Raw genomic sequence first — 13,502 nt, forward strand, 5'->3', positions numbered from 1 at the left:
ACTTCCAACGTATCTATATTATGCCATAATACGTACACAAACGGTTTATACCCATTGTATTTTTTTTTATTTCAGGCGGTTATGTTTATAATGTACGCTGACGTCGCTATCAATTTGAAAATAAAGGACCAATGAGCATGGGCTCTTCGCGCGTCATCAGCCAATTAGCCATTTGATTGGCTAATGAAAAATGAGATAACCTATTGAGTGTATAGAAGCCTTGACGAACTTACACATCATCCTCTTGTTTAATCTTGATGGTGGAACCTGTATGTAGTTCCGAAACGTTGGAAATGTCAAGTTCCAAGCCTAATTCTAATCACAGTCACCGTGAAAGCCTAAAAACTCACGTAAACAATATCTGTTCTAAGACTGATTTCTGTCATCTGATAACACATTGCGGTGGGGATGACTTCAGGCAGGGAAACACCACAGCCTAATTTACAAGGCTATGAAAAGCTGGATCAAATTGTAAGATAAAGATAAGAGTGATGCTACTCGTATTACAAATCCGGAAAGATTGCTTGAAGATAGTCTGTCTCTAGCACTTAAACATAAAGCAATAGCCAAAGTATCGTATGGCATAAACAACAACTATTTTCGGAATTAAACAATGTAGATCCGATGCAAGTTTGGCTTGTTTTATAATCTGTTCTGAAACTGGTGCATAAAACCCTATATCATATATATATATATATATATATATATATATATATATATATAACAGATAGGTCATCGCTATGTTAAAATCGTTTGCACTTTGAAGAAAACAACCGCCAGGATCGCCACCCGTCCGCCGTAAACGAATACGAGATGGCAGTACAGTCGCTAATGCAATTCAAATGGGAATTATGACGTGACTCCTTATGTAACAACTAGATGGCAGCGTAGTAAACTTGACAAAAGTTGTTAACTTCAAAACCTATAAGGTCGATCTATCTATCTATATATGATCTAGGATAAAACGTAAAACGTTAAAAAACGTTAAAATTACATGTTTGACCGTCATACTGCTGCTAACTCTGGAAGGAAGTTCAAATTTTGGATTCTGCAATAGCCAATCCTGAACATTTTCTTGCATCCATTTGGAAGTCTTGTTATACGTTAACATTCAAACAGCTGTATCTCCACACTCATTAAAAATGGACACATATTTATATGAGCAATTTTACTCAGTATAATTCACACTACCATCCCGTAAAATGTTTACTATTCCTCTGAATGAACATGTATACAGGATGTAAACGATATGATCTGTCAAAATTACACAGACGGTACATCTCGGTCTACTAAACATGATGTGTAGTGAAAGTTTGTTTATCTTCTATTTTTTATTTAATTCTTAGGTATCATGTTTTTGGGATTGATAGTAGTATAATATTTACTGTTCGAGTATATGTGAACGTCATTGCCAATAACCTTCCGTCCAACAGACACTAAAACCACCACAATAGAGAGACAACAGAGCATCCTGATTTGTAAACAAGAATATCACCACAGTTGGAATGTACATGGCGGACCGAGGTAAATAATGACTGTCTACTATCACTTCCAAAACATTAGACTCACAGAAAACATTTTTTTTTCTAGGGAAATCACGAAAGTTGCAGAAAAAAATTATTAGAATTTTCTGTTTAGTGATTTATGCTCTATCACCAGTATTTTTGGCAGTTTATATTGTTTACACCCTGTATAACGTTTTGTTAAATGTTTTTGCATTCTTATATAGCTCATCATGACTGCTATGTGTTTATTTACACGTAATTCTCGCAATAAGTGTATATGAAAATGATATATTAATAAATTAATTATTGAATTCAATTTCTATTCCCAGAAGTTGACAAACGTAAAACCACAATTACCCTCTTCAGTGTTTTAATTTCAGTCTGAAAATACGAATGTGTTCGTTATTTTTATATCCAAAATGAATGCGATGAAGGATTCGGAAAGGCGTAATTCGATAATAACTGGTAGATTCATTTTTCCTAACTTTCTTCAGAGGAGATTGTTGCTTCATACCAACTACGGCGCCAAGATCACAAATGCTCTTCTTGGACGATTAGGCTAATTCTGCTTATTGTGATAATGTGACACTATTATAAATACAGCATTGTTTTCCTGGTAAACAATGCTGGTCGAGAAAATTACAAGGGCAGAGTCTAAAGCTATATCCAAGTCAAATAATTGTGAAGCTCAAAAAGTGTCTTGAATAAATGTGATAAGAGTCATGTGGTTTTTGTACAATGGCACATTACAACAGCCTCCAGATTTCATACTATTTTTTTACCAAGAATAGACGTCATAGCAATTACTAAAGCGAATGACTAACGAACAACTGCAAACACGAAGCAAAGAAAAGTTTCATCTTATCAGACTCGGGGGAAAAAGCTGTTCTGGTTTCGTTTGAGATGACGTCACACCAGCGAAATAGAATCATGTGACATTTTCGAAATGTTTTACACATTTCATTTTTATTTAAATAAGAAAAGAATATCGTAAATTTTCTTAACTTTGAGAAAAGAATCTGCCTACTCTCGCAATTTGTATGTGTTTATGGCAAGACGCTAAACATACTCAAACCTTCCCATGTTAAGTTCACCTTATTTATTTGAAACATTACGACTAGCATTCCACATAAAGGGAGTAATGTTTCATTGTCTTGCCGTAAAACTTTATTTCTGATAACGTTCAGTACTCTTTAGTTTGTGTTACCGGAGCTATAAAATATTAATTACTAGTGCTTTGTTACCGGTTTATGCAAGTGCGAAGACGCAGTTTTAAAGAAGCGATCGTTGGTTACAATTTCGCGATAGGACATGCATGGAATATCCTGTGTTGTCTCATGTTGAGGAGCTGCGTCATTCTGTCCCACAACCCAGGAGTCTCGCTCATCAATCCCTTTAGAATTTTTTTATCTCGAAATATGAAGTCAGCAGAGAGATTTCCTTATGTTCGGTAACAGAATATACATTTTTAGATTTTTTTTAAATTTTAGGTATACACGAAAACAATTGAAAAAAAATTAATTGAGAAAATAGGAAAACACACTATTACATAGCCAACAGAGATACTACTTTGGCATAATACTAAATCATAAATCCAAAGGAAATCAGATGTAGGCTACGTGGGGATACTTCAATATGAGAAAGGCGAAAAGATCTAAATCCATTAAGTAAATTGTGATGAGTACCTCGAAAAACTTCAGATTTTGTTCTTCGTGAGCATTTAGAATGTCATAGATAAAAAAGAAATTCTTAAATCAATAGAAATAATGCGAGACCTGATTTAAGCAAAGTTAATGTTAATATTAAAAATTTAATATTTTGTTTCCCTTCATGATTTTGAATAGGTGTTCTTAACTTCGTTGGCCAAGATCCAAAGACAACTAGACAATAAATTATTATTATGCCAGTATTCTTTAATCTGCAGATATTATTGTGTTTTCATTATTAATCGTAAAAACGTAGTTCGGAAAAGTATACAATTTTATCTATCTAAACGGGTCTTTATTTCATCGTCCTTAGCAATCTAAACGATGGCTTTATTCACAGCAATGAATTAAAAATTTTAATTCATTGCTGTGAATTAATAGTTATTTATGGTACTTGTGAGATAAGTGTATCTTTATTGCGCGAGTGGAAAGATTAAGAACGAGGCGTCAGCCGGAGGAGACGTTTGGGAAGGCCGAGACGTAGATGGGAGAATAATATTAAAATGGATTTGAGGGAGGTGGGATATGATGATAGAGACTGGATTAATCTTGCACAGGATAGGGACCGATGGCGGGCTTATGTGAGGGCGGCAATGAATCTGCGGGTTCCTTAAAAGCCATTTGTAAGTAAGTATAGTAAGAAAAAATCGGAAAAAAATTATTTTGGGGCCTCAAATTCAGGATATTTTACTCGCTATGGACTTAATTCTCTCCCGAAGGAATTCGTGCCATGAATTTTTATCGCGTCTGGTTGCTCCTGAAACCCCAAGCTGTGATTCAATTGCCGACACACGAGGACGAATACATAGCGATAATGCAATGATTTTAGAATGAGAATACTTTGATGATCCTGAATTATATACTGATGAATCTTTTACTTATATGCATTAATAGTAGAGGCTACTTTGTCGAAGAGATGTAAGGTTACTAACTACCCTGAATCTCAGAAGTGTCTCTTAATGCACTCTGATAAGAAGCAATACATGCGATTCTGCAATTTTATTATTCTTTTGACTGCCAATCACGATTACATTCTTGTTACCTTTGCTAGGATCAACGAGTGGATAAAAGTTTACAAAAGTCGCTTGTCGATACGGCAACGAATGATTTTTTTCCTTGTATAGTAGTGGTGGTGGTAATGGTGGTAGTAGTAGCAGCAGTAGCAGCTAGGGGCTGGTTAGGGACGATCCTTCAGCACATCGGCTCGAAAGTGGCCTATTGTGCAGCCCGAATTATGGAATAAATGAGAATGAGGTGTACCAGCTCACCGACCGCATGAGACCCCTTATCGGCTCACCCAACGGGCCCCCTACACGGAGGGTTAAGTTCATACCTTCAAGAGACCAAGTAGCACAGGATGCATTCCGACAGTCCTTCTAACGTCTTGAACCGCCCTCGAAAGTGCTCTTAGGTAATGAATTCTGGCATAGATATTGCGAAAGACTTGGAACCCTCCCGTGGATAATTTAAATTTCATTATGTAAAGGAAAAATGTAACCGTGTGTACACTGTTGTCCGCAAGAAATGTATTCGAATAAATGCCCGTTTCGAGAAATTCCGGTACCGTGTAAACGGAGCCTAGAGAAGCAAAAATGGAAAAACGTAAATTAAATAAATAAATTTATCTTCTCACCATTCGTGAGCTGCCACAAGGGACAAAGAGTACTTAACCATAGAAATTTTTACAAGTTCATGAAAAACCATTGATTTTGTTTTAACAATGAAATTCCTACAAGTACATAGCTGCAAATAATTTTTTAGATATTAGTGAAAATATACCTATTTTTAGAAAGGTAAGTGTTACAAAAAAGTAAAGAAGGCTACTGAACTTACTTTGATTTCGAATATAGGTGATTCTTCAGGAGAGCAATTGATCCTTTCAATGCAGCTAAGGTTACAATCGGAATAATAGACGTAGGTATTCCAAGCCTCTTAAACACATCTTTCGTGAAGAGAGTAGCGGTACCTCTTGCTCCAACCAGAAGTCCGATTACTTCAAGCTCTTTTAGCTGGTATTTTTTGAGGTAATAGGGAATGGTAGGATTGTAGATATTCTTTTTTTTTCATTATCCACTTCTGCTGGCTGTTCCTCATCCGTTTCGAAACGCATAGCAACCAACTTAATTTTCCTGAATAATATTATATGATATTAATTTATAATATCGTCACGTGAATGCAAGAACTAGGTAACTCGAAATTTGCGTTTTTTAGTTACCTCTTTTATAGCTAGCAAAAATCGCACAAAATGTAATGAACTAGGTAACTGATCGAACGATACCAGCGACATCTATTTTCCAATATAACAAATGGGTAATAGAAAAAGAGTCATTTTCCTTAGTGCAATAAATAAGTAAATAGGCAATGTCACAAAATATAAAAAAATCAAGTTACCTAGTTCTTGCATTCAGGTGACGATATGTAATATTAAGTTATTCTAATATTTATTTATTATAACGATTTCTTATAGAAGTATTGGGTGAATTTTTGTATTACACTTGTACGTAAATGGATTAATCCACTCGCGGAAGTTAAAACACGCTCGGAATACCTGTAGGGTGCAAAACACTCGCACTCGTGATAAAGTCTTCTTTTACTTAGCCTATAATAAGTATCTAACTATTCTCACACATGCTTTAAAATTGCCTATAACAAAAACATAATTTTCATTAAATAAAAATATTTCTCTTTTACACACGTAAAATTACTTTCGAATCGGAAGGAAAATAAATATCGCAATTCCATCAGCACAATATTTGGAAGGGAATTATAAGAACAGTATGTAATATTAAAGTTCTATTTTGTATCCTAGCAACGAGTATCATAACACTCTGTGCTATTTCTGCAGACAATATTGATTGCGACAAAAACAGAAAGTTATATAATGAGAAATATCCTTTTACTGTAATTTCTAGCAGAATTATAAAATGATGTCTATGATCAATTATATTTCTTTTTCATAATCATCATCACCATCATCTCTCCTTGAATTTGACCTGGTTTTATCCTCAATTTTTTTCTTGTGAATTTGAATTCAATATTAATTAGCATTCATAGAAAGTGGCCACCACTTCACACTCTCCCCCCCTCGCTCTCTCTCTCTCTCTCTCTCTCTCTCTCTCTGCGGAGAAAGAAAATCGAGAAAGAAAAGCCTCTTCATTTGCGAAATTCTAGCGTAATTTCACTTCGTCTTTCGGCCGAACACGCAAATACTTGAGTCACGGCTCGTTAATTTTGTTTCCATTATTCGTAATCGTAGTTCAGAGTGAGACGTTACGCAATGTTACCATTGAATTTGGAAAAGAAAAGTATAACGACTTTGAAGGCATATAAAATGTATCGCTCGTAGTGTGTACCAGGGTTGCCAAGTTAAAATTCTAAAATATGCTGGAAATCGTGTTGAAAAAAGCTGACAACAAAAAATAAGCCGTCACCACTAATTTTATTATTATTTTTATAAGAAAAATTATAACTAAATACACTACCATACATTCGTAACAAATTATTCAGCTTTGAAAATATGAAACACAACATATACAGCCAGATTACCATGAATTATTTTTATTATCCTCTTTTGGCTTTATTAAAATATTTTTCATCAAACACTCCTTCGTGGCACTTTCCCTCATAGTTCAATTTTCAACGTATAATGGAAGAGAGAGTTGTGTCTATCTTCATTGAGGAACGAAACTGAGTTTTATTTTGTCTGTTTAAACTAAAAACTCTATTTTGTTGCATTACTGTGTGACTGTGTCCTGCTTTGCATAACTTGTCATACTTTGTAAGTACAGTTCAATTGTTTGTAAAGATTGTTCCACACTTCCACAGAATGGGAACTATGGGAATTGTTTGTTACATCACATCATAATCTGTATGTCCGGTCACAACACGACACTCTATTGTCAATCGCTCTCCACAGAACTTCCGCGTATTCTTCGTCTTTTACAGTAGACACATCCGTTCTTGGAATTCATTACAGATGTTAGGAGCTGCTCGACCTCAAACGCTTTCAAGTCCATAGTGAAACATCTTATTTTAGAATGCACTGTGTCCCAGGATGTATATTAAAATTCACAATTGTAACTAATTTATAAAGTAATCATGTAATAAAATTTGTCATCTAGTGTAAGTAAGTATTTAAGTTTGATAATCCTCTATCTTACGCATATTTTTCTGTTTCGATCTTGTCTTAGGTATACCTATAACTTCCTGTTGTACTAACATTATAGTATCATCTTTTTATCTTTTGAGTGGAAGAAAAGGCCTCACGGCCTTAACTCTGTCAGGAAAAATAAAGAATTATTATTATTATTATTATTATTATTATTATCATTATTATCATTATTATTATTATTATTATCTTTCTGTTTACATTTATAAAGCATAAACTGTTCATACAAACAATCATCATCTTTCATGGCAAATTCACTTGCAAATACTTGATGGAAGTAGAAAATAAAACCCCTACCTTCTCAAAGAAAGTATTGGCTGACTTTCTCCAATATATTCATCATTCACTATCTTTCTGAGAGGCTGTTTACATGTCTAACCGATAAACCAACATGTCTGAATTTTCTAATTGATTAGTTCTATTTATATTAACACTTGTAAGATTAAGGTCAGGCACTGCATCAGATTTTACAAACTGATAGAGCAATTTATGCAGCTAATCAGACACCAAATCTTTTAAAAATTGAATGCATGGTGACTTTCTGGAGAGTCAGATTTAAAGAATTAAACACAGGCACTACACCCTGGAAGAAGAGTGAATGAACCTCTGTAATGGGATCATTAAATGAGTTTCGAAGTCTTTATAAAAATTTTAATTGTAAATTGAAATAAACCAAATTACACAAATAGAGACTGCCACAGCACTTGTTAAAAAAAGCTGACAAACGGGTACCGCACGTTGACAAGCTGACAAACCTTAGAAAACGCTGATGTCAGCTTTAAAACTGACACTTGGCAGCCCTGGTGTATTTAAACGCAAACTGTTTTAAACATCTAAACATTTTTGGGAACTAGATGTAGCTGCAAGAACTTCTTACCGAAGAGGATCCTATCTAGAACCTATGAGAATGTGTGATGGTAAAAACGGCTCTGAACAAAGTTTCTTACCGAAGAGAATCCTATCTAGAACCTATGAGATGTGTGATGGTAAAAACGGCTCTGAGCAAAGTTTCTTACCGAAGAGGATCCTATCTAGAACCTATGAGATGTGTGATGGTAAAAACGGCTCTGAGCAAAGTTTCTTACCGAAGAGGATCCTATCTAGAACCCATGAGGTGTGTGATGGTAAAAACGGCTCTGAGCAAAGTTTCTTACCGAAGAGAATCCTATCTAGAACCTATGAGATGTGTGATGGTAAAAACGGCTCTGAGCAAAGTTTCTTACCGAAGAGGATCCTATCTAGAACCTATGAGATGTGTGATGGTAAAAACAGCTCTGAGCAAAGTTTCTTACCGAAGAGGATCCTATCTAGAACCTATGAGATGTGTGATGGTAAAAACGGCTCTGAGCAAAGTTTCTTGCCGAAGAGGATCCTATCTAGAACCTATGAGATGTGTGATGGTAAAAACGGCTCTGAGCAAAGTTTCTTCCAAACGCTACAATTCCGCCAATTCTCATTCCACTGCTATGTCCATTATAGCATGTCTCTGAATAATAACTTCTGTTTTAGATAAGAAGGACTGTCATAATTCCACCGATAGCAGTAGAATACCACTGTACTCACTTTCGGTTTCTACTTACTCATACTGTATATAAATATATGAAGCGAAATTTTAGCTGTACCTAGCCTTGGTTAGGTTTTCTAATACATGGCTTATATGTCAAGGTCGTTATAACCACGTCTACTCATTTCTTTATACAGGCGTTAAATTAGATCAAGAAATCACTTGTACAGTACAATGATTGCAGCCTTTACACCTCACCGTTTTTATAACGATATTGAACTAACTCAATATGCTTTCAAGTAGTGGAAGTCAAGAATTATGTGGTTATCACGGCGCAGTAGTCTATCACTGCTTAGGACGACGTACGACAAATATCATTTCATTAGCTTATTTAAATCCAATTTTAATTCACTTTATTTATTACAGAAAAAATAATTAAAATATGTCGTCATAAACCTATCGATTTTCCAACTCAAAATTTTTTTTAGACTTTAATGTTCTTAATATAAGACAAATTTATTATATTGTATTAATAAAATTCATACATGAAAATCGAAATAATTTTGAATTGTATTCTCATAGTTACAAAACAAAAGGTATGAATTCTTCAAGATTGTTTAAACCAAAATGCAACAACACTGCTACAGTATTTAATCATAGTAGTAATTTAGGCCCAAGAATATATAACAAATTTATATTTAAATATCCCAATCTTGTCAATTCTAATAGTTCTAGTATTAAATTTAAAACGTTATGTATGGATTTTATAAAAATTGAAAAATTGTAAATTTAAACTCTTATTGCGTAATAGACATAAAACAAATTGTATTATATACTTCTTAATTTTAATTCAGGAATCCGCCCCTGAGCACGAGTTCTATTCTTTCAGGGGCGAGCTAAAGTTTTTCTTCATATATTATATTTTATGTTACAATTATTAGCAAAAATAAATAAATAAAATATTAGGGCATCTCGCTCTCTGCGCCCTTTTGCAGACATTTACAAATATCGGGACATGTTTTCAGCATTGAACGAGGTTAACACTTGGAAAATAAAAATCAGTGCACTTTAAAAAGGGTTCATTTCGTCCATGCCGGGCACACTATTGAAATCTATTAATTATAAGCAAATTTGTCATGACAGTAAAGTTTAAGCGTAAAAGCATTACATCCGTCTTCTCTTAGGTCGATAGTGAAAATGAAGTCATGAAATTTTCATTATCATTATTATTATTATTATTATTATTATTATTATTATTATTATTATTATTATCATCATCATCATCATCATTAACTTCCATCCACGGGACTGGGTGTTTGTCTTTTGTCTAGTGATTGTCTCTGCGATGGTCCTTTGCCATGCTAATCTCATGACCAGGGAGACTCGCACTTTGAGGTATCTAGTGTGTGATTCAGTGATTCTCCCTCCCATATCCGCAGTGACATAAGACAGAAAAGGGGAGGTTAAACCGATTAAGAGAGAAAGATTATTATTATTATTATTATTATTATTATTATTATTATTATTATTATTATTATTATCATTGTTGTTGTTATTGTTTAGTCAATTATCCGAAAACAGGTCTGAACCCCACAAGTGATACCAAGAAGGCACCACTTATGAGGCAACTAGGCCAGGAGATAATGGGGTAGGATAGCCTGTTCCTTTCCCCTTTCATTGCATACATCACCGACTAGCTACATATTACACTAGTCAGACTTCAGATGCATACAAACAATTATTCTTCCTCTGACAGATACCGTCAAGTGAGTTGTACTGCCTGAAAATATATGTACATATCAACCAGAACGTCAATCAGAGGAATTTTTATTATTATTATTATTATTATTATTATTATTATTATTATTATTATTGTTATTATTGTTATTATTATTATTGTTGTTATTATTATTATTATTATTATTATTATTATTATTATTTTAATTGTGTTTATGGCAACTTCAGAAGATAATTTACAACGTTTGGTTTACAACTTTAATCAAATGGCAGAAAGTTTCAATATGGAAATTTCAACTGACAAATCTAAAATGATGACTTTTTTAGGAAAGTAACCAGTCCGTAGCAAAATATGCATCAATAATAAGATCATCGAACAAGTCAAAAAGTTTAGTTATCTCGGTTACCAAATTTCATATGAAGAAGAAAAGGATTTGAATGAGAAAATTATTAAATTCAACAGAGCAGTGGGGATAATTAATCAGATATTCAAACCAACCTTAGTACAAAAACACACGCGCACCAGAATTTATAAAACATTAGCCAGATCTATACTCTGCTTTGGTAGTGAAGCTTGGACGATTCGTAATATTGATTCACAAAGATTAACGGCGGCAGAAATGAGATTTATGCGTCGTACAGCGGGATACACGAGAATGGATCACATTAAACATTTTGACATTATGAAAGAACTGCAGATTGAACCGATTACGGAATACCTACAGAAATACAGACAAAACTGGAGATCACATGTCATCAGAATGCCTCGTTCTAGAATTCCACGCCAAATTTTAAATTACCATTCTGTGGGCAAGAGATCCTTAGGCAGACCGTTCAAGCGTTGGCATGAGACCGTAACGGGCCACTAGGCCCAATACATGCAAGGATGATGATTATTATTATAATTTTATGAAGCCACTTTTACATGTATCAATGATACGGTACTACAGATATGTAATCATAGGAAAATTATGATTGAGTCAAAAGCCTTCTGAGGTTTGATGCACCACAGTGATTGAGTGATTTTGCAGGCATCTAGTAATATTTGCAGAAGCAAAAAATTATTGTCTAACCAATTTTTTAATATCCTTTACTGATGTTTTATTTCGGATGTTTGCTGTTCAAAATGCTTGTTCATAGTATTTTTAGTCCGTTATTGAATGCCACTGAATCAACTACTTATCTTATTAGATTATGTAGCGTCGATTGAATTAGTTATAGCCTTAATGGAATTTTATGTAGCGAGACGAGGCCAAGGATCCGACATAGATTACATTAATTCGCCTTAGAGTTGGGGAAAACCTCGGGAAAAACCCAACCATGTAATCAGCCCAAGCGGGAATCGAGCCCTCACCCGATCGCAACTCGGATCAGCAGGCAAACCGCTTAAGGCCTAAGCTATGCCTGTTGTCTGTTCACGATCTTAAAGAATACAAGACCAGCAGAGATACAGTGAGTAGTTAGCATAATACAAGACTACCGCTCAAGACAATACGAGACTAAGAGAAAACGGGGAACACACTCAGTCTCTATGAGAGGAACGTAAATCTAAACTTGCTTGGCGTGACTCTGTTTCTATCCACTAAGTTTGTAGCTCACAGTGTACTTAAACTTTTATCTAAAATGAAAAGGGAACGACCACTTACCTGATTGTAGTGTGGCGTTACAGCGGGCCGCGCTCCACTGGTTTCCTCACACACGCACGCACACACACATACGTACACACACTTTCAATTAGCAACTATCACGATCTGCTGATGTCCAACCGGTCACAGCTCACGCTGTTTAAAAGCAAACTTTCACCTTAACACGTAGCTTCTCTTGTTAGTGTTGCTTAAGAGAATTAACATACGTGACAAATAACTCGATGAATTACTGATAAAGAGTTCTAGACATGAGATAGCTGCAATTTACTGCTCTCATCGGACCGCTTTCTTTGATACTGATTCTATTATTACTATTATTTACACATGAATAACGTTTAGTGTGAGCTTATATTTCCCCTCCACGCCCCCTCTCCTATCCTATTCATACATTACTCAGGTCTAGAAAGCGCTCCCGGCTAGCTTAACACCGACTTGACATCCCGAGTTGAGACTCCAGAGTGCTTCTCGTATTGGTATGCTAGCTTTGTGGTCATAAAAAATTGCTTTGGTTCTAATGACGTAGAATAATAAGTCAGTATTGAGTAGGAGCGGGAAGTGGGTTTCTGAAGGCAGGTAAGGGGAAAGGGGCTCTGTATACGTGTGCAAGATACCACTGAGAATAGTGTTATAGTAGAAAGGAGCCTGAGTTAAAACTGCTGAGAAGTTTCATGATTGATGAGATGTATATCAAGTCATGTATCGTGATTTATCCTCTCGACAAGATCAAGAACCTTAAAGTGATTGTATAAACCTATGTTTATTAACTTCGTGTTAAACAAGCATTGCGGGCGACCTTACCCAGATATTGATTTACCTTTAGTGGGGAAAAAGAATGACATGATGACCTAGACTATACATATACATGTAAGTCAATACTTTAGTGTGGAAATATGACATTACACCTTTATGTAGGACTGTTTCATACAGGTCATGCCGTGGAGCGGTTAGGAATACACGCATGGGCGTTGTAGCGTTATTCAGTATAGGCCTAACCATTTGAAATTCTCCAAACTACAGAATAACCTTCATTCTGGCACTGAATAAATATTTTAAAGTTGTGTAGAAAAATGCAATTTTATTTTTACTTTAATTATATAGGGACATAATTTTGGTTTTACTAACATTTCCAATATTAACCTGATTATACCTTGGATTAACGATTGAGAAACGGGAACAGCGGTTGCTACCCCCTTCCACGACCGAAGTTTGACGACACTAGTGTAAAATACAAAACAA

At 34.9% G+C, this 13,502-nt stretch overlaps 1 protein-coding gene across 1 annotated transcript in view; it reads right to left on the bottom strand.

Moving 5' to 3' along the window:
- LOC138703095 (aminopeptidase N-like) overlaps positions 1-12,754 on the bottom strand; it is a 147,038-nt gene extending 134,284 nt beyond the window's left edge. Inside the window, exon 1 of the mRNA XM_069830696.1 lies at positions 12,267-12,754. The gene's annotated coding sequence lies outside the window, so the exon portion shown is untranslated. The remainder of the gene's footprint in view (positions 1-12,266) is intronic.
- Positions 12,755-13,502: the final 748 nt, after the last annotated feature.

Source organism: Periplaneta americana, chromosome 1, assembly GCF_040183065.1.
Source record: "Periplaneta americana isolate PAMFEO1 chromosome 1, P.americana_PAMFEO1_priV1, whole genome shotgun sequence".
Taxonomy (NCBI): Eukaryota; Metazoa; Arthropoda; class Insecta; order Blattodea; family Blattidae; genus Periplaneta; species Periplaneta americana.